The sequence below is a fragment of the Eptatretus burgeri genome, chromosome 10 (assembly GCF_056783735.1).
Source record: "Eptatretus burgeri isolate ZD-2024b chromosome 10, Ebu_testis_v1, whole genome shotgun sequence".
Lineage (NCBI taxonomy): Eukaryota > Metazoa > Chordata > Myxini > Myxiniformes > Myxinidae > Eptatretus > Eptatretus burgeri.
Window position 1 is genome coordinate 14165218 of NC_140970.1, and position 22956 is coordinate 14188173.

Below are 22956 nucleotides of genomic sequence, written 5' to 3' on the forward strand. Positions count from 1 at the left end.
AATTCTACACGTTGAGTTTATGGTAAAAAAAAAAATACAAGGAATACTCACACAAGAGTATGGCAAAATCCATAAATATGGCATGAGCCCACACAGATGACTGGCTTGCTGAAGAAACAAGATGGCGCCATCCTGATTGTTGCAAAATAGGTGGAGCAATTCGATGGTGCTACCAAGCACATGACTGGCTAGCGTCAGTAATTTCTGGCATGGCACTTCCGAAGACATGCAGTGATTACAATGACATAAAATGTAAAAAAACGATTATGCACCCCCTCTCACAAAGCTTCTGCAAGGAAGGCAAAAGGCAAAAATATTTGTCGTGGGTACTTAGCTTGAGGGTATTGTATTTACCACATAAAAGAGGACAGTACAAAGATAGCACACTCCCCTTTGTGCTCTATGATGTGTGAGTTTGACTGTCAACCCCATTATACACTGACATTCTGATGTTTGGTCGGCAGTGTGTTTGTTCTAACACATAGTGAGCTATCCCTCAGATAGATGTTATGTTAGAGACCTCTCCGCTGCTATTACCCAACGCACGCAAAGCAAAACGCGGGGTGAAGCAATTGGTTCACTTCATCTGTCTGTCAGTCTGTCTGTCTACAGGCGTCCATTTGTGATTGAGGAACTCCTTAATTTCAATTGAATGTTATTTTTTGAACACTGTATAACACGAATCAGAACATGAATCAGAACATGAACCTGCAGTTTAGCAGGACTTTGGCTCTAAATTTGGCAAATTGTACGGAATCTTGTCCCGAGCATGCATGCACACAGAGGGGTAAGGTAGTTGTTTCAGTTTGTTTGCCTGTCTGGCAATCAAAATTGAAAATCATTCTGAACAGGAAACATAGTTTTTAGGAATGCCATAAAGGATACAAACAACAGGCACAAATAATTAATTTAATGTATTAAATCAGTTGTTAAGAAAGACGGCGGGTGCATCAAAGGCGGTAAACTTCTGGAAAAAAGTTTTTTTTTCTACAACCTTTAAAACCTTTTATATTATTTCAATTGAATTGTATACTTGAACACTCTTCTTCTTCTTCTTCTTCCTCTTTCGGCTTGCTCCCGTTAGGGGTCGCCACAGCGGACCAACCGTTTCCATTTCGCTCTATCCTCCACATCTTCCATTGACACTCCAACCACCCGCATGTCCGCCCTCACCGCATCCATGAACCTCTTCTTTGGCCTTACTCTTCTCCTCCTGCCTGGCGGCTCCATCTTCAACATCCTTCTCCCGATATACTCCGTTTCTCTCCTGTGCACATGTCCAAACCATCTCAATCTCGCCTCTCTCACTTTGTCTCCAAACCGTCCTACCTGCGCTGTCCCTCTAATATACTTATTTCTTATCCTGTCCATCCTCGTCACTCCCAACGAGAATCGCAGCATCTTTAACTCTGCCACCTCCAGCTCCGCTTCCTGTCTTTTTGTTAGCGCCACCGCCTCCAAACCATAAAACATAGCTGGTCTCACTACCGTCTTGTATACTTTCCCTTTCACTCTTGCAGCTACCCTTCTGTCACAAATCACTCCTGCAACTCTTCTCCACCCACTCCATCCTGCCTGCACTCTCTTTTTCACTTCTCTCCCACACTCTCCGTTACTTTGGACAGTTGATCCCAAGTATTTAAATCCATCCACCTTCCCCACCTCAACTCCTTGCAACCGCACCATACCACCACCCTCCCTCTTATTTACGCACATGTACTCCGTCTTACTCCTACTGACTAACATTCCCCTTCTCTCCAGTGCGTACCTCCACCTCTCAAGGCTCGATTCAGCCTGCTCCCTACTCTCCCTACAGATCATGATGTCATCCACGAACATCATAGTCCATGGAGACTCCAGTCTGATCTCGTCCGTCAACCTGTCCATCACCATAGCAAACAGGAAAGGGCTCAGAGTCGATCCTTGGTGCAATCCCACTTTAACCTTAAACCGGTCCGTCATTCCTACCGCACACCCCACCGCTGTCACACTGTCCTCATACATATCCTGCACGATCCTCACATACTTCTCCAACACTCCCGACTTCCTCATACAATACCACAACTCCTCTCTTGGCACCCTATCATAAGCTTTCTCTAAATCCACAAACACACAATGTAACTCTTTCTGGCCTTCCCTATACTTCTCCATCAACATTCTCAAAGCAAACATCGCATCAGTGGTGCTCTTTCCTGGCATAAACCCATATTGCTGCTCACAGATCGTCACCTCTCCTCTCAACCAAGCTTCCACTACTCTTTCCCACAACTTCATGGTGTGGCCTAACAACTTCATCCCTCTGTAATTTCCACAGCTCTGCACATCACCCTTATTCTTGAAAATCGGAACCAGTACACTTAATCTCCAATCCTCCGGCATCCTCTCACTTTCCAAGACTTTATTAAACAATCTGGTTAACAACCCCACTGCCATCTCTCCTAAGCACTTCCATGCCTCCACTGGTATGTCATCTGGGCCAACCGCCTTTCCACTTTTCATCTTCTTCATAGCAGTCCTCACTTCATCCTTACTGATCCACCCCACTTCCAGATTCACTATCTCCACCTCTTCCAACCTTCTCTCTCTCATTTTCTTCATTCATCAGCTCCTCAAAGTACTCCATCCACCTTCTCAACACACTCTCCTCGCTCGTCAGCACATTCCCATTTGCGTCCTTTATCACCCTAACCTGCAGCACATCCTTCCCAGCTCGGTCCCTCTGTCTTGCCAATCGGTATAAATCCTTTTCCCCTTCTTTTGTATCCAACTTCTCATACAGCTCGTCATATGCCTTTTCCTTGGCCTTTGCCACCTCTCTTTTTGCTTTTCGACGCCACTCCTTGTACGCCTGCCTACTTTCTTCATCTCTCTGACTATCCCACTTCTTTTTCGCAAACCCCTTCTTCCTTATACTTTCCTGTACTTCCTCATTCCACCATCAAGTTTCCTTATCTTCCTTCCTCTGTCCAGATGTCACACCAAGTACCTTCCTAGCTATCTCCCTCACAACTTCTGCTGTCGTTGCCCAATCATCCCACCCATCTTTACCACCATCTAACACCTGTCTCACCTCCTCCCTAAATTTCACGCAACAGTCTTCCTCCTTCAGCTTCCACCATCTGGTCCTTGGTTCAGCCCTCACTCTCTTCCTCAACCTCACCTCTAAAGTCATCCTACAGACCACCAATCGATGCTGTCGAGCTACACTCTCCCCTGCCACCACCTTACAGTCACTATTCTCTTTCAGGTTGCATCTCCTGCTTAAGATGTAATTCACCTGTGTGCACTTTCCTCCACTCTTGTATGTCACCCTGTGTTCCTCCTTCTTCTTGAAATACGTATTTACCACTGCCATTTCCATTCTTTTTGCAAACTCTACCACCATTTGCCCTTCCGCATTTCTCTTGTTGAGACCGTACCTCCCCATCACCTCCTCATCCTCTTTATTCCCTTCCCCAACATGTCCATTGAAATCTGCTCCAATCACCACTCTTTCATCCTTGGATACACTCTCCACCACTTCATCTAACTCACTCCAGAAATCTTCTTTATATTCCATCTCACACCCCATATGTGGGGCATATGCACTGATGACATTCATCATCACCCCTTCAATTTCCAACTTCACACTCATCACTTGGTCAGACACTCTCCTCACCTCCAATACCCTCTTGACATAATCTTCCTTCAGGATTACCCTGATACCATTTCTCCTCCCATCCACACCATGGTAGAACAGTTTGAAACCACCTCCAATGCTCCTCGCCTTACTCCTCATCCACTTGGTCTCTTGTACACACAGTATGTCCACCTTTCTTCTCTCCATCATATCAGCCAACTCTCGCCCTTTGCCAGTCATCGTCCCAACATTCAGAGTTCCAACTCTCACCTCCACACTTCTACCCTTCCCCCTCTCCCACTGCCTCCGGACTCGCCTTCCACGTCTCCTTCTCCTCCTTTGCACAGCAGTAGCACAATTTCCACTGGTACCCTGCTGACCACCGGTACCGGTGGTGGTCGTTGGTAACCCGGGCCTCGACCGATCCGGTATGGAAATTCGTTTTGTTGTCCGCATAATGATTTGGCATAGGTTTTTATGCCGGATGCCCTTCCTGACGCAACCCTGGTCGCCTCTTACGACACACATGGATATGATACACCTATTCTAACCGGGGCATACACCGGGCCCAGTACAACTGGTGCTCATTTCGCCGACCTCGGAAGGATGGCAGGCTGAGTCAACCCCCTGGTGTTTTCGACTTGGTTTATATATACATGTATGTATGTATATATATATATATATATACATATATACATACATTATATATATATATATATATATATATATATATATAATCTATGTATAAATATATATATATATATATATATATATATATATATATATACATATATATACATATATATATCAATAAATATATATATATATATATATATATATATATATATATATATATATATATATATATATATATATATATATATATATATATATATATATATATATATGTATATATATATATATATATATATGTATATATATATATATATATATATATATATATATATATATATATATATATATATATATATATATACATACATATATATATATATATATATATATATATATATATATATATATATGTATGTATATATATATATATATATACATACATATATTAATTCAGTGTCCCAAGCCTGGTGTTGGCGCAGTGGTTAGGGCAGCGGCTTGGGATCCAAAAGGTCCTGAGTTCAAGCCCCGTTGGGCCACTGAATTGATACACCAGGGGGTTGACTCAGCCTGTCATCCTTCCGAGGTCGGCGAAATGAGTACCAGTATACTGGGCCGGTGTATACCCCGGTTAAAATAGGTGTACCATATCCCTGTGTCGTAAGAGGCGACCAGGGTTGCGTCAGGAAGGGCATCCGGCGTAAAAAACATGTGCCAAATCACGATGCGGATCATACGGATGATCCGCTGTGGCGACCCCAAACGGGAGCAGCCGAAAGAAGATGAAGATATTAATTCAGTGTCCCAACGGGGCTTAAACTCAGGACCTCTTGGGTCCCAAGCCACTGCCCTAACCACTGCGCCAACACCAGGCTTAATTGTATACTTGAACACTGTAGAACACAAATCACCTTATTGTCATGTTCAAAAACCTCCAGTTTTGCAGTACTTAGACAAAATATTACGACATTTAACATCATCTCGACCAATCAAATTTGTTGCTCGTGCCTTCAGCATTGAGGAATATTGAGATTGAGACAAAATGGCAGCTCGTAGGAAACATAGATTGTGCTCGGAAACGTAAAGCAAGAGTTTAAAAGATCCTTCCATGTCCTTTTTCTCAAGACTATGTGGGGTAAGATGTTCTCTAAACTCTCTAGTTGCATGGAGAATTAAAAAGATCCTGTTGTGTCTTAGGCGAGTCTTTATTATTCGGCAAGTTATATAACCGGCGGCACCCTGAACAAATTCTAAATTCCTGCCTAAACTTTGTGTTGCAAGTGGTCTGGTCTTCTTGGTTCGTCCTATTGCTTGACACCAGGTTACAGTGCTTTATCTCGTTGAGTGGTCTGCATCTGCTACATTATAAACAAATAGCCTCACCCAGGTGTGTTGGCATGTCATGTTTGTACCAACGATCCATCAGCTCATTACATGACTTTGTTTACCTCTCGATAGTTAGCGTAGAGCGAGTAATGCACAGAGTGGGTGAGAAACTCACGATGGCACTTTACATTGCCCACTAAGCTTATTAATTCTGAGTGACTCCTTTAAAATGAATGAATACTTTGAATAATAATATAAATACTCTGCTGAATAATAATCATCATATGATGTTTCAAACTGACTCTGACTAGCTCCTTCCTGGGTATCTGATGTAAAAACCAATTGGCCATGTTGTGACATATTGCAAAGTGTCGATAAACTATCAGAAAAAAATGACTGTGAAAGGGAGTAGCGATTGTGAGAGCTCCTTATCGATGGATGTGTTTTTCAGTGATTGGAGCCTTGTTTTACAAAAAGATCCGATTTAATAACCACAATCCCTTCATAGATCAATAAAAACTCAGTGGCATAATGGTTAGAGTGTTGGGTCTGGGATGTTGGTGGTTTGAACCAAGGTCGTGTCATACCAACGTCTTTATAAAATGGTATATGCTGCTTCCTTGCTTGATGCTCAACATTTTAAAAGGATTGAAAATCACAACCATAGGGACATAATGGCCTCATCCTGCATTAACATTCCTTGCAAGGAAACATATTACTATAAGAGTAGAAACACAACATTATATAAAAGGGAAACACAACACAAATAAATAAGAGTTAAAAGGTATTTTTCATACATACCACATCCAATCAACTGGGGGAAAGGTGGGTTAAAATAGGCAATTAATCCTCGTGGAAGAAGAATGTCACCTTCCTACCTGACTTAGTTTGACTATGATAATCCAAACTTTATAACCCCAACTGCATCTGCCCATACTTAACTTTACATCCTTTCTGAATCAATTGCTTTTAGCTCACCTGGAACGGAGATCCGAGGAGCTTATGGGATGGCATGTCATCCATCCGTCCTTCCGTCCGTCCACAAATACTTTCAACTTCTTCTCTGAAACTACACATGCGATTTTGGTGAAACGTTACCACAACGTTCATCACCATGTATGCACCAAAGTTTGTTCATGGCATTACAAAAATCAGGCCATAACGGGGTTTACAGGGATTGCCCAACAAAGGTCAATGCCAGTTATTGTCAGGTCAAGCCAGATCAGATCTGTGACTTGCTACAGGTATCATGTAAACCTGTACTCACCTGTTTCATGGTCGGGTTGTTGGCGAATAAACCGTCTCCCCCACCAGGTTTTCTGGTGAGGAGGGTATATAATATGGACACCCAGCAGGATTAAAAACAAAACCTGTCAAAGGGAGGAGAAGCTCCTTGTGAGCCAAGAAACATCCATATAATATAGTGCCCAACTGTTTCTGCGGAAATCCTCCTGCAGTGGTGTCACTTTTTAAGCAGCTTGGTGGCAGGATTTGCACTCCGGCCACCGTAAAAACCTGCACTCCGCAAAATACAAGAAAACTGAAAAGAAAATTGTCAACCCACTCCGTGGAAGTACCGCTTGCACAGCTGCCCTCCACATAGTATGTCACCAGAAGATGGGATTGAGGTAAAGCCTTCAGGACCCCCATTCTTTGATGATCGGAGAAAAACCATGGGGTAAACTTCCCAGGTCAGATTGCGGTAGTGTGTTTCAGTGCGGTGCTGAGATGTCGTCCACCAGACGGCGGTCTTCTTGGGTTAACCTGAGGTGCTCCCTTTGGTTGGGTGCTTGGAATGTTCTATCCCGAAGAGAGGATGATCACCTGTCTCTGTTATCATCTGAGCTCGTGTTTGAACATCGGTATTCCATCACTTTCGAAGGTTCAGAGACCGAATAGTGGTGAGATCATGGCAGGTGGTTGCACCTACTATTGGTCTGGTCGCTATGATGGCTACCATGCCCAAGTAGTTGCTGCAGCTGTGTCCAAGAAGCTGATTCCAATGATAATTGAAGTAACACCGGTCAACTAGCGTATTAAGAGACAAAGGAATCGTCACTCCTTGGGTGTCATTTCTCTGGTCCCTGTATATGCTCCGAATGTAGCAAGTGATCTCACCGTGAAGGATGCATTCTATGCCATGTTAAAATCTGTGGTTGATCAGTGCCCCAGGCCACTCTCTGATTTCAATATTGATATATCTTGTAGGATTTCAATGCATTGACTGGAACTGATAGGGATGGTTATGAGACATGTGTTGATCCCCATGGGTCTGGAACTGTGAACCAGAATAGCACTAAGTTCCTTGACTTTGCAAGAAGTCATGGACTTATGGTGGCTGGTTCATGTTTTCAGCACCCACATGCTCATCGCTGGAGTTGGTCGTTCCAACGTTCCAACTCATCGCTGGAGTTCCAACGCTGGCGGTGTGGCAAAGAAAATTGACCACCTGCTCATTTATGGTCACTGGAGGATGATCCAGAGCTGCAGGGTCGACTGGAGTGCTCTGTTCCTCAACACCGACCACAGGCTTGTGGAAGCAACTCTGAAGTTGCAGCTTAAATCTGGGAGAATGGTACTTAGGCTTTGGCTGGATGTTGGCAAGCTCAAGGATGAGAGGGCAGCTGAGGAGTTTGCGAACAGGCGAAGTGGGGATGTGGGGGGGTCTGGTTGCTTTGGGGAATCCTGAAGAGTTGTGGAGTGTCTTTAAGACCACCATCCTTGATGTTGCTGGTCGATGTCTTAGAACTCTCCGTTGGATGACGAAGAATTTTGTCTCAAGGGACACTGGATACCATTTACCAGAGTCACAGGGCCAGCTTAATGGCAGAGCTGAGCTCTTCAGGGAGTTGAAGTGTAAAACTATACGTGTGGTGAGGCTGGACAAGAAGGCCGATGTGTGAGGAATATGTGAGTGGGTAGAGCTTCACCTGTGGTCAAGTGATTCTCATCCTGCTTACAGGGGTATTCACGCATTGCGTTCCTGCAACCCTGTTCCTTCCTGTACTGCAGTTAGAAAGGAGGGGTTTTTTTTTGTTTTTTTTTTGTATACCTTGGTCGAGGCTCGTATGAGAGCTAACACACAACTCACAGCAAGGAGGCATGAGACAAGAGGGGCGGGAGTGGAAGGGACAAAACAGTGGGGAACAGACACATTAGGTGAACTGTGGAAGGGAGAGGGATGGGGATGGGACGGGGAACATGGTGAAGAGAAGATGGACATTTCAGGGACTTTCAGGAAAGAAAGCAGGAGAAATGAAGGAAGTGGGCTTGGGTGGATTATCGGGGGTAGAAAAGATCGAGGATTTGGATGGGGGGAGATAAGAGGTGGTGGTGAACAGCTGTTTTGAAAGCCTGGAGGGAAGAATGGGAAAGAATAGAGTGAGGAAGTTTATTCCAAAGGCGGGAAAAAAGAGGAATGAAAGATTGAAGATGAGCAGTGATTCGTGATTTTGGTAGTTTTACCAGAAGGGGGTTGTTGGCGGACCTTGAGCGCCCTGTGGAAATGTGGTGGGGACAAATCACAGAGAGAGCAGGGGGGCAAGGCTGGAGAGGAGTCGGTAGAAGACAGAAAGACCACCGACCAACCTGCGGTGATTGAGTGAGAGGCCCAAAGACTCAGCTTCATTGCGGGAGATGCCGATGATCTTAAATGCCCTGGTTTCGACAGCGTGAAGCCGAGAAAGGTGGGAGGCAGGAGCACCAGCCCAGAGGGGAGAGCAGTACTCCATCAGGCTACGGACAAAAGCTTTGTAAGTGGTCAGGAGCTCAAGAGGGCCGAGGAAGGACTTAGCACGACGGAGGATTCCCAGTCGGCGACTGGCTTTTGAGGCGAGGTTGGAAATGTGACTTTCCCAGGAAATGTCATGGCAGATAGTGAGACCTAGAAGCTTGAAAGAAAAGACTTCTTCCAGAGGATTGTTGAGAAAGTGGATGGGGGGGTTTTGTAAACGGTCCTTTCGAAGAGACATAGTGAGAGTGTGAGATTTGTCTGGATTGAAAGACATGTTCCATGTGTTGGACCAGTTTGTAATTTTATCCAGATCTGCAGTGAGTGAAGAAGCTGCTGCTTGCCGGTCTGAGGGATGACAGATGGTACGGCAGAGGGTGGAGTCGTCGGCAAAGAGAAATAGAGGATTTTCCAGAGAGTCCGAGAGATCATTGATGAAAACCAGAAAAAGAACAGGGCCCAGAACGCTACCTTGAGGAACTCCAGCCTGCACAGGAAGAGGGGATGAAAGAACTCCATTTAGGGCCACACGACGACTGCGACAGGAGAGGAAGTCTGCGAGCCATGAGTGGAGATGGCCTTGAATACCATGGGAAGAGAGTTTGGTGAGTAGGGCAGGGTGCCAGACTGTGTCAAAAGCACGTGATATGTCCAGGGATACGGCTCGGATTTCCTGTCTGGCATTGAGGACCTCCATCCATTGATGGGAGAGCAGAAGCAGCATCTCCAGGGTAGAGTGACTTGGTCTGAAACCAAATTGATGATTGGAAATCAAGCCATTGGAGAAGAGGAAGGATTTCATATCTGAGGCGATGATGGATTCCATCACCTTGCTGATGATTGGGAGAAGGCTGATTGGTCTGTAGTTACAGGGATCTGTTTTTGCACCTTTTTTATGCAGGGCAGTGATGTTAGCAGATTTCCAAGCAGATGGCAGATGACCTTGGGCAAATGAGAGGGTGAATAGAACAGAGAGTGGGTGAGCAAGAGCAGAAGAGCAGGCTTTGAGGACACGTGGGCTGATCCCGTCTGGACCGGTTGCAGAATCTGACTCGAGGTTTGAAAGCAAGCTCTCCACCTTGTCAGGAGAAAAGGATACAGAGTCCAGGGACAGTTGGGTGCGACTGGGTAAAGTGGGTAGAGATAGTGATGGGTTTAGGACACAAGATTTAGCTGCAAACACCGAGTTTAGACATTCAGCTTTATCACGTGTGAAATCAGCAGTGCGGCCATTTGAGGTAAGGGAGGGGATGGAGGGGGAACATACACCAGAAACAGATTTGATTAAACGCCACCAGGATTTTGAGGAGGGAGAGAGGTTTGAGAGTTCAGACTTGAGATGAGAAAGATGTTGTTTTCTGGCTCTCCTGAGGGTAGATACACACTTGTTCCGAGCTTTGTGGAAAGAACTGAGATTGCCCTCAGTTGGGTTTGCTTTCCATGAGGCAAAGGCAAGTTGTTTCAGGACAACTGCCTCGCCACAAGCTTCAGTAAACCAAGGGCGGGAGGAAGGGTAAGACAACTGAACACGAGAGGGGATAAATCTGTGCATGAGGGAGAGCAAGTTTCTTTGAAAGAATTCCCAGGATGAGTTGATGTTTGAGAAAGTAGTGATAGGAGACCAGTCTGTCAGTTTGATGGCTGCTCGGAGACCCTGCCAGTCGTCTTGAGTGAAATGCCAGACTCGACGGCGGTGAGGTGGTTCTCTGATAACAGCCAGAGAGATGTCCACTTTGACAAGGACGTGGTCAGAAGAACCAATTGGAGCGAAGGAAGAGCAGCAGATATTGTCAGGGAAATTTGTCAAAATCAGATCCAGAAGAGATGGAGTACCATTGGTTGAGATCCGGGTCGGGAAGTTGACCGATTGAGTCAGTCCCAATGAGTCGCAGAAAGATTTTGCTGAGGTGCCATGGCAGGTGAGAGAGGTACCCACACCGAGCCAACTGGCGTGATGACAATTGAAGTCACCACATAAGAGGAAGAGAGAGTTTGGATGAGAAGATAGAAGATGGTCCATGTTTTCGGATAGTGAGGTGTAGATGGAGTCATCACTGTTCGGTGGACGGTACAGTACACATATAAACATGAGGTGGGAGTGGAGGGGAAGCCGAAGCCAGAGGTATTCCTGGGGGTGTGGGGGAGTGAGAGCAGTGCATGGAGAGTGAGGAATAGAGTCTTTGATGAAGAGAGCAACACCTCCACCAGGACGAGGCTCAGGTCTGTCATACCGTAAGAGGGTGTAGCCAGGGAGAGATACTTGGGAGTCAGACACGTCTTGGGAGAGGAAAGTTTCTGTTCGGCAGATAATGTCTGGTTTGTCAGTGGCAACCTGTATGGAAAGATCTGAAAGGTTTGAGCGAAGGCCCCGGATATTTGAGGTCCACACTTTTAATGAAGAGGTAGGGGAGGAGGCTTTGGGTGCAGGAGGTGGAGGGGGAACGGGAGGGTAGGACAAGGGATGAGGGGGGCAGGTAAGGAGGGTTGCTGAAGGAGTGTGGGGTATTGCAGAACAGCGAGGGGAGGGGGCCGAATGAGGAGGAGAAAAGGCTCTGTGGTGCTGGGGGAGAGGGGGGACAAGAGACAACGAAGAAGGCAGTTGAGGATTTGAGGAGGTGGAGTGAAGAGATGGAGGTGAGAGGGCAGTGGAGGGAGGCAGGTTGGTGGATGAGACGGGGGGCAACTTTGAGAAGGAAGAGTGAGGGGGATGAAAGGTGGGAGAAAGGTGAGGCGGGGATTTTTGAGAGAGGTGAGGGGGAGGCTTGGAGGGAGAAGAGTGGGATGGTTGCTTTGAGAGTGAGAGTGAGGGGTGAGGAGGGTGAGTTGGCACTGAAGTTGGAAAAAAAGAATGTTTGATGGAAAGCGAGCATCCATGGAAAACTGTGGTTTTTAAAAGTTTTAGGTTAGAGATGCGATTTAACACAATTCTTGATGGATGCAATGAAGGCGAATTCAGAGCATGGAGAGAAGAAGCGCTGTAATAGTTGGATTTTTTAGGCAAGGAATGAAGGAGAGGTCGAAATGAGAGCAGTCTGTTAAAATAGCAGAAGAGTAGTGCATTGTGAAACAGTAAAGAGTACCACATGTGTGAGAGAGGAAAATGAAGCATTATAAGATCGTTTTTTTGTTAAAAATAATGTATGAGAGTTTAACAGATTAGGTCATGGAAGTGTAAAAAAAAAAAAAAAAATCGAGGAAGAAGACGAGGAGGAGGAGGTTAAGAGGAAGAAGAAGAAGCAGAATCGGGAGAAGGTGAGCGTGTTGTTGTTGTTGTTGGGTATATATATATATATATATATATATATATATATATATATATATATATATATATATATATATATATATATATATATATATATATATATATATATATATATATATATATATATATATATATATATATATATATATATATATATATATATATATATATATATATATATATATATATATATATATATATATATATATATATATATATATATATATATATATATATATATATATATATATATATATATATATATATATATATATATATATATATATATATATATATATATATATATATATAGCCTGGTGTTGGCGCAGTGGTTTGGGCAGCGGCTTGGGATCCAAGAGGTCCTGAGTTCAAGCCCCGTTGAGCCACTGAATTAATACACCAGGGGGTTGACTCAGCCTGTCATCCTTCCGAGGTCGGCGAAATGAGTACCAGTGTACTGGGCTGGTGTATACCCCGGTTAAAAGAGGTGTCCCATATCCCTGTGTCGTAAGACGCGACCAGGGTTGCGTCAGGAAGGGCATCCGGCGCAAAACATGTGCCAAATCACTATGCGGATCATAATGGATGATCCGCTGTGGCGACCCCTAACGGGAGCAGCCGAAAGAAGAAGAAGAAGAAGATATATATATATATTTTTTTTTGTTGTTAATATTAATATATGAGAGAGTTCAACAGATTAGGTCATGGAAGTGTAAAAAAAAAAAAAAAAAATCGAGGAAGACGAGGAGGATGTTAAGAGGAAGAAGAAGAAGCAGAATCGGGAGAAGGTGAGCGTGTTGTTGTTGTTGTAGGGTATTTACTTATTTATTTATTTATTTATTTATTTATTTATTTATTTATTTATTTATTTTCTTTTTTTTTATTTTTTTTATTTTTTATTTTTATTTTTTATTTTTTTTTGAGATAAGAAAGAGATTAGTTGGGAGAATGGGGGATGTTTGGAAAGTGGGGAGGACCAAAATTGAAGGTAATGGGGAGGATAGAAATTGAAGGTAATGGGGAGAAAAAACAAACAAACAAAAAAAAAACGATCGAACACCGAGTGGAACCGGTAGGCCTCAAGCCTAGGCCTAGGCCTCAAGCACAGGTAAGAACGTCGACAAAAATACTCACAAAATAGCACGATTTTTGAAACAAAACCGAACTAGCAACACACAGTAACATGTAGGTGAGAAAATTAAACAGTTAAAACGGGACAAATAACAACCGGAAACTTAGCTTTGAGAACGTCAACAGGGAGCCGCAAAGGAGACCTCTCGCTGCTCTCAAAGGGTGGAGGGCTCTTGATAGAGGAGTCTGAAGTGAAGACCCGCTGGGCAGGTTACTTTGAGCAGCTGTACCAGACTGATCCACAAGCTGTTGAGTTGGATGGCCGGGGTGTTATTATCCCTTTTGCTGACACTTCAATCAACTGTGATCCACCTTTATTTGTGGAAACACAGGCTGCGGTGAACCAGTTGAAATGGGGTAAAGCTCCAGGGATTTGTGGCATCCATGTTGAACTTCCCAAGGCTGGTGGAAATGTTGCATTCATGTCATTGCATGCAGTTCTGTGCTGCACCTGGAACACAGGCATCATTCCAACTGACTAGAAGAGGGGCCTTGTTATCCCTCTCGAGAAAGGGAAGGGTGATCACCAGCACTGCAACAACTACTGAGGGGTGACACCGCTCTCAGTGCTGTGCAAAGTGTTTGCTCGGATATTTATTGATGGGCTTCACCACCATCTGTTTGAGCACCAGCGTCCAGAGCAGTCAGGCTTTACACCAAAGAGGTCAACGATTGAACATATCCTTTCCCTTGGGGTCCTCAGCGAATGCAGATGAGAGTTTTGGCAGGGGCTGCTTGTAGCCTATGTTGATCTCTGCAAAGCATTTGATTCAGTGAATCGGGATGCCCCCTGGAGGATTCTTGGTCTTCGTGGGGTGCCACCAAAACTGATCAATCTGATGTCTGAACTATACTCTGTTACTGAGAGTGCTGTGAGATGTGGTGGTGCCATCTCTGACTTATTTCGAGTTGTTACTGGAATTTGTTAGGGGTGTGTACTGGCCACCACTTTTCAACACTTGTAAGGTCTGGATTCTTGAGAGGATGTCAGAGAGATCAAGCTGCGGTGTGTCATTTGGGAATGTCATGATCTCTGACCTTGATTTTGCAGATGCTGCAGTCATCTCTGCGGAGACTGGAGATCCTTTTGGGGGTCCTCAAGGTGCAGAATGAAGAGTTAGTTCCGCTGGGATTTAGGGTTTCCTGGCTCAAAACTAAGATCCACGTTTTCAATGACATCTTGGATGCTGCTATCTTGTCTTTATCTGTTTGTGGTGAGGATGTTGATGTCACAGAGAGATTCACTTACCTTGGCAATGATATTCATGTATCTGCTGGCTGTGAGCCAGAGGTCAATAGTCGTCTGGGTCGGGCATAGGGAGTCATGGATTTACTGGATCTTGGGGTGTGGCACTGTCGGTACCTGTGCAGGAGGATGAAAGTCCCAGTCTTCAGGTCCTTGGTGCTTCCAGTCTTGTTCTATGGATGTGAGACTTGGACTCTGACCAGGGATATGAGATGGAGACTTAATTCCTTTGGGACCAGATCTCTTCGGAGAATCCTTGGCTACCACTGGTCAGACTTTCTGTCCAATGAGCGGTTGCTAAGACAGACTCGAATGAGATTTGTTACCTATGTAGTCTGTGAGCATCAGCTGCGGCTGTACGAACACGTGGCTCGTTTTCCTGATGCTGATCCTGCTCACGAGATTCTCTCAGCGACGGAGCCTCGTGAGTGTAGGAGGCCAATGGGCTGACCACATGCCTTGTGATTGCAGCAGGTTGATCAGCATGTGAAGGAGATTGGGATGGGCCAGGAATCTCCCTGTGGGATGGCTAGACGGAGGCCCCTGGAGTACCGGCGGAAAGTGTATGCAGCGACGTGCTGCTCCGGCGCGTGCTCCCATACCTGACCTGTCCTCCCCAAAATAGGTATTTGCTCTCTTCTCAGAAACTACATATGCAATTCTGATAAATCTTGATCACAACCTTCATCACCTCTGATGATTCTTTGTTCTGCAGGATGGATCGTAGACAAAGAGTTGTGTGCAGTTTTGAAGGAGCAGGAGTTAGGGACATTGAAGAAAGTTTAAATGACTGTATCGGTTCCTGGCAGGAAGATGTTGGTTGTGGTACGTCAAAGAGCAAATGATGGAGGGAAAGTTTCCTGGGAGGATTTGAAAAAAATATGTACAGGTTATTGGTTAAGCGACTGAAAGCAAAAAGTTGTGAGGTCATGTAATCTGGGATTCTCAAGTGAAATAGAATTTTTGAAAAGAGCAATATTATGTCAACCTAAACCCGAAACAATGTTGACTAGAGCAAGCCAGAAGGTTTTTACATTTCAGAAGCAGTGGGAATCATTTCATGCATGAAGGGATTGGTGTTTCTAAGCTGGAAGAGACACATTAGAAAGGACTTTTTACATTAGAAAAAGAGACGGTTATAAGGGGATATGATGGAGATATTTGAGATGATGAAGGTATAATGAGATAATGAAGATAATGAAGGAGATAATGAAGGTATAATGTAAAACACTTCAATGGAATATAGTATGGACAATATAAGTGCAAAATAATTATTGAGTAGAATAAGCAGTGATATTAAGAGGGGACACAGTCTGATAATGAAGAAGGTAGTTAAGATGGTAGTAAGGCAGGGGTCTTTCACTCAGAGGGTAAGTAAATGCATGGAATGGTCTCCCTGTAAAGATAGTGGCAGCAAAAATAGTAGATACATTTATATTGTAATGAGATATGTAGGTACCTGGAAGCATTGCAGATATAAGGGCACATGGATATTTGAAGGACTAGTGGGTAGTTTGGGTATGGATGGGTCATTTTGTACATCTGTGCTGAGTGTGATATCTGTGAGAGGTCGACTCAAGGGATAGTGTGTGGTCGTTATTGTACATTGTTCACCTTAAAACTGCCCATGCGCACCCCTCCCGCTCATCAACCCCCCCCCCCACCCACCCTTCCAGAAAAAATAGAACAAAAAGGTTTATTTTATCTTTAACATCCTGGTGATATCCCTGAGCCTGCCACACTTTTCTCAACCCCACTACTCCCCAATGAAATTGAGTCATCAGCTTGACAGATTTATTACCCTGTGCTTTTGAAACGAACAATAGGGTTAGGCATTCGGTTGTTTGTCAAGTACCCCCTATTCTTGGCTCATTGTCAAGTCCTCCCAATGGGAAATAAGATATGTTGATGATGAGGTCGGTTAATTATGACGTCGGTTAATTATGACGTCATAGATCACGTGGTACAGTCGCCATCTTGAAAAATCAAAAAAAGTTGCACCTCCATATTTCTGAAACCACTCCATGGAAGGAATTGAAACATGGCTTATTGTCAAGTACTCCCCTTGTGGAATAAGATTTGTTAATTATGATTCATCGGAACCTGAAATATGATGTCTTGATTCGACAAGTACAACGCTTGATTCAATCAGTATGAATTTTATTTCTCGGCAATTCTAGTTTTGATTGACAGGGAATTTTCATCATAGGAGCACCTTCTCCTGCGGAATATGTTAATGATAATTATAACGTCATAGGTCACGTGGTACAGGCACCATCTTGGCAAAACCTTTCACCTCTATATTTATGAAACCACTCCATGGAAAAAAATGAGACCTGGCTCATTGTCAACTACCCCACTTGGGGAATAAGATATGTTAATGATGATGTCATTGATGCCTTCATTATGACGTCATAATTCAACAAGTATAACACTTATCCGATCATTATGAATTTTTTTTTCTCAACAACTGTTGGTCTGACGGACACAAAATTTTCACCATAGGACCACCGCCTCCTGTAGAATATTTTAATGATGATCATGATGTCATATGTCATTTGGTACAGGCGCCATCTTGAAAAAAAATCTGAAAAACAGTGTACTTCTATATCTCCAAAACCATTAACTGTGCAGGGTAAGTATTCTATGAATACAGTCTAGTTTAATCTGGTGTTGGCAGAGTGCAGACATGATGAACTAAATGAATGTCCTCCCCTGCATCTAATATCCTTGTTATAGCTTGGTGGTAGATGCACCCCAAGCCCGGAACCCCAAGCTTGGCTACCCCGGTGGTCGCCTGGGTCACCTGCCCCTAAATCTGCCCCTGATGTGTTACATGCTACAATTTGTATAAGTATGTGCCTGGAAACTCATTTCAACGTTTCATTCCTGCATTTGTTTCATTCCTCAATTTCTGGCTATATATGTCAACTGTATATATTTAATCAGCTTTAAGTGTTGGTGGTACTTGATTATGAAGGGGTTAACAGGGTGAGCATATTTTGTGGCTGGAATAACAGGAAAGGAGACTGTGCAAGAAGAGTGGTTGCATTCGACTTGTGGGACCTGCCAGGAGCTTCCTCCAAGTCAAAGGCATATTACTTGTGCTGTATCTATAAACGTAGTTTTGGGGCTGAAGAAACTGGAGTTTGAGAAACATGAAAATGCTGTCAGCAGAAAACCTTCCAAGTTTAAACATTGAAATAAATATTACAATAACCTTCCACTTTCCCAAAGGTCCGAAGTTTGCCTTCCCCTTGGGTGCTGCACCACATCAAACTGGCAAATACACTGTTATTCCACCGTGCTGTTGCTGTCAGTAACCCACTACACCAGTTGTGAGTTAATGGGAGGGCAATGAAGATAAATTTGAAAATGTAACAACTTAAAACATTCGCATTTGTGTTGTTAGTTTCCTTGTAGTATCTCAGCTGAAACACCAGCTGACTTGCCAAACAATTGCTATTGCAAGGTTGGTTCTTGAGAATGGAAGCCAAAGGCGTGTAAAGCATTGATTTCACTTGCTCTCGAGTTGTGAGTTTTTTGCACATTATTACCTCCATCACCAAAGATGGGCGAAGGTTATGTTTTCACTCCTGTCTGTCTGTCTTTGTCTGTCTGTTTATCTGTGAACGGAATATGTCAAAAAGTTGTGGACGGATTCAGACGAAATTTGGTGGACAGGTTGGGTGTGTGAAAAGGAACAATATCCCCCTTCTGCCACGCGGTGGGGGATAAAAATTGATTCGAGTTTGGTGAAATCCATCATTAAGGAGTGGAAGATGTATCATACCACCGAGTCTCTACCCAGATCAGGTCGCCATCCAAACTCAGCAGCCGAGGAAGCAGGAAACTGGTCCGGGATGTCACTATATATCCAACAATGGCTGAGAGATTTGCAAGGCTCTATGTCCAAGATGGGGGTCAGTGTTCATAAATCAACAATATCCTATTCCCTTCATAATGCTGGCCTCTCTGGACAGGTGGCAAGAAAGAAGCCTTTACTGAAAAATACGCATCTAAAAGCTCGTATGGAGTTTGTGAAGAAGCATCTTAATGATATGGCAGGCATGTGGAAAAAGGTTTTGTTGTCAAAAGAGACAAAATTGAAGTTTTTGGTCTAAATTCAAAGCGTTACGTCTGGTGCAACTGATCACTGTGCATCACCCAGTCTACTGTCTACACTGTGCATTACCCAGTCACCCAGTGATGCCTACTGTCAAGCATGGTGGTGGCAGCATCATGTCATGAGGCTGCTTTTCATCAGCATGGACAATGATCCAAAGCACAAAGCTGAAGCCACACTGGTGTGGCTGGATAATAGTCAGGAGGCCCAATGCAGAATAGTGTACGACCCTGCTGATTCCGTGTTAGAATAGTGCAACAGGTGTAAATTGACTGTCCAGACACACAGAAACGTGAATCAACTTGTTGCCAACTCTGGATATGGATAGTATGGCCGCCATGACAGGTTACAAAATGGTCGCCGAGCCGAGCCCTAATTAAGATCTAATCAAGATAAGATTGGTGCTTTGCGGAGGACGCACTCCCCATTCAGGAAGCCACGTGACCTCTAGCTAAACGGCAAAATTAGATGGTGGACACTGGAACTCGTGGTTAACTAATTGGCGTTCATGGTTCTAACGCAACCCACCGTACCACAAAGTTAATTGTGAGTGGTGGCCCCAGGTCCGGTTCTTCCAAGGAGAAATGGGGACTAACCCCCTCATAATACACTCGGTACACCTGGCCGTAACAATGTTGTGTCAGCAAAGTGAGATCCCACCATTGAGGGGTATCTTAAAAGATTGCGAACCATGATCGGTCATGTGGGGAGGGGGGGGGTCCCTTGTCATTTCGGGGCCCTGTGCAATTGAACGGAATGCACGCCCCTAACGCCGCCTCTGCTCCTGAGAGTGGACACACACACTTGTTGCAGGTTTTTTGGAAACTGGTTTTAAGGCACGAGTGATTCGCCTTTCACCTCTATACGCACTACTGAAAACAACCCCACCCCCATCAGAGGCTTTTTGAAATGCTGAACCATTGAAGTGTTTTACACACCTTCAGAGATTATCTTCAATGTCACTCCGCAGTATAATAGTCCATAGGGGAACATGTGTTAAATTACATTTCAGAAGCATGTGTAAATTACAATGAAATTATTGGGAGGTAAACTTACAAAAGCTTGCCTTGACTCAGGCCCTGTTCCTGTAGCATAAGCACACTAGTTAGATAAAACAATTTTCGAGTTTTAGAGCTGTTTTGCATTTTCGTACATTTCTTGCTCTAGAACTGTTTTTCAAAGCTGCTTCCCACCACCACCTCTTCATCTCTTTAATTTCCACTAATGAGATACTCTACCTGCTGAGACCACATTCTCACCCTTCTTCTCCATTTTCTCTCCTTGGACGCATTTGTCATCATCCCACTTTTTTTAACTTGTTCTATTTTACCTGTTAATCCATTTCACCCTGTCATTATAAAATGAAAAAATAGATGTCAGCAGAATATGTACATGTTAAAAAAATTTCAGTTTTCATGTCATTGCAAAATAAAAGTCTGAGATATTGTGTTACTTTAAACCAGGAAGAGATTAAAACTAGAAATTATACAATCTTTGATACAAGCACAAGTGGAAAATTATCACAGAAGAGCCTCATGAATTTAACCTACCCTGAAATAAATGGTCCAGATTCCAAACACGATTTGGACATCACATGCTCATTCAGATCACCCCTTGCAAAAATGGAAAATGAAAGAAAGCTCAGCATGCGACTGTGGGAATGATGTCCAAACCAATGACCATGTAGTTAACCAACGAAAATTGCGAAAATTCAGGGTGCAATGGAGCAATCAACGTAGCCGCAACTGATGCCATTATGTGACTGTTAAATCTGAACTTGGATTTATGAGTTGCTATTCATCACTAAGTGGAATACGAGCTGACAGCAAGAGGAATGGGGTAGCAGGGTGGCCTAGAGGTATGCACATTTGCCTCGAAGCTGTCTATCCTTGGTTAGAATATTGGAACAACTATAAACTGACTTCCCGGTGTTTCACAGGCAGGGTGATTCATACATGTGTGTGCCATCCCTGGGATGGATATTAAACTGTCAAGCCATTGTCCAATTTAATTAATTTATTAATATCCATTCTCGGATGGACGTTAAATTTTCTCTCATGATGAAGCTGAGTCTGAGCCTATCATTATCCCATCACAGACAGGTTAGTGGTCTCTCTATCTTCTACCACCTCCTTTCTGGTCCTGCCCCCTCTGCTTTCCCACACCCCTCCCCCCTCCCAGATTTCTGCAGGATGCACATGGTCCACCATAAACCCCCTTCTGCTGAAACTCCCAAAATTCAGAATCACTGCTCACCTCCACCCATTTCCTCGTCTTTTTCGCACCTGTAGAAACAACTTCAACATTCTCTTCAATCTCATTCTTCCCTCCATATCTTCAAGACAGCTGTTCATCACCACCCCAGATCATTTCCATCCAAAACCATATTTTCTACCACTGTTAACCACCCCCCCCCCAACCCCAACCCAAACCCCAACCCTAGGCCCACCTCCTTTCAAATTTCCAGTTTTGCCTTCCTGACATTGTATCAATTTTGTCCACCCCATGCATCCTCACCAACTCATAATTCCTTCCTACACCCATTGTTTGTCTAAGTCTCTCCATAACCCCCCCCCCCCCCATTCCCATGCCTCTCTCTCTCTCTCTCTCTCTCTCTCTCTCTCTCTCTCTCTCTCTCTCTCTCTCTCTCTCTCTCTCTCTCTCCCCCTCTCCTGTTCCTTTTGTTCTGTTGTGTCCTGATCCATTCAGAGTTCTAGGTCTTCCACGAGCCGTGACTCTATATGGCTCTGCATATACAAAAATATGACAACTGGACCTGTAGATTATCTCGGCCATCAATCGATTGATTGTAGTCAATCGCCAAAATTAGCCGAGCGTTTACCGCTGGTGCATGCCGACTATGACAGGTCAATTAGTTTGGTAATTGCCTCCCAGTCTATCGAGCTTAGGACAATGCTGAATCAATCGAAAGAAAGGACAAGCAAGGACAGGTTGAAACATCAAGGAATTTATTAATAAAGAAAAAAATGAATAAAAATAACTTTTAATTTCCTTGTGGTGAAAATAAGTAAATTCAAATCAATCAAAATAATCTCAAGCAAATAAAGAATTAATCAGGCATTGATAGAAAAACAAACAAAGAGCAGATGCTTATCACAATGTCTTACTTAACAATTAAACACGAGACAAGGGTACCAAGCAGATCATTCAGGGGGGAAGAGAAATCCAGTCTCGCTCACCAAGTAGAAGTCGTCTTGCGTCAAATAAAACGTCCCAAAATGTGTGAGCATGCTTTGTCCATTGTCAGCGCCCTCCCTTGCCATGCACCCACTCGCAAACAGGTTTGAATGCCAATCGACGTCACGTCGTCACCCCCAGGAACCAGGGATGCCAAGAATCAGGTAAGCCAAGAGCAGGTCTCGAGCAGAACCAGCATTAACGGTCCAAGTGTCACCCACCGTCAGGAGCCACCAGGAGCTACAAGCAACGGACAGCTGCAAGGAGCTATAAGGCGCTCCGAGGCACTGAGGTACTGTGAGGCGCTGTAAGGCACTGTGAGGCACTGATACACTGTAAGGCACTGTGAAGCACTGAGGCACTGTGAGGCTGTCACCAGCGATCACAGCTGCAAGGCTGCAAGGCCGTCACCAACTGTCACAAACACAACTGTCACCAGCTCACCAACCGTCTGAGTAGAACTGACTGGAGCTGAAAATAGCCATCACCCAGCTGTCACAAAAACTCTGAGCTGTAAGGAGCCACAACCAGCTGTCGCCAACTGTCACAAAAATGGTCCTCTCATCCTTTTTATAGGCGGACAGTATCGGTGGAGCCTCAAGCAAACTTCAGCCAAATCCATCTTGCCTATTATCGCATTGTTGCACATGACAAACCGCCTATCTTGCGACCATTGTAACGGCGA

At 44.1% G+C, this 22956-nt stretch overlaps 1 long non-coding RNA gene across 1 annotated transcript in view; it reads left to right on the forward strand.

The window, feature by feature from the left end:
* Nucleotides 1–18413, forward strand: part of LOC147017965 (uncharacterized) — a 61332-nt gene extending 42919 nt beyond the window's left edge. Inside the window, exon 3 of the long non-coding RNA XR_015062779.1 lies at nt 17968–18413. This is a non-coding gene — a long non-coding RNA (uncharacterized LOC147017965). The remainder of the gene's footprint in view (nt 1–17967) is intronic.
* Nucleotides 18414–22956: the final 4543 nt, after the last annotated feature.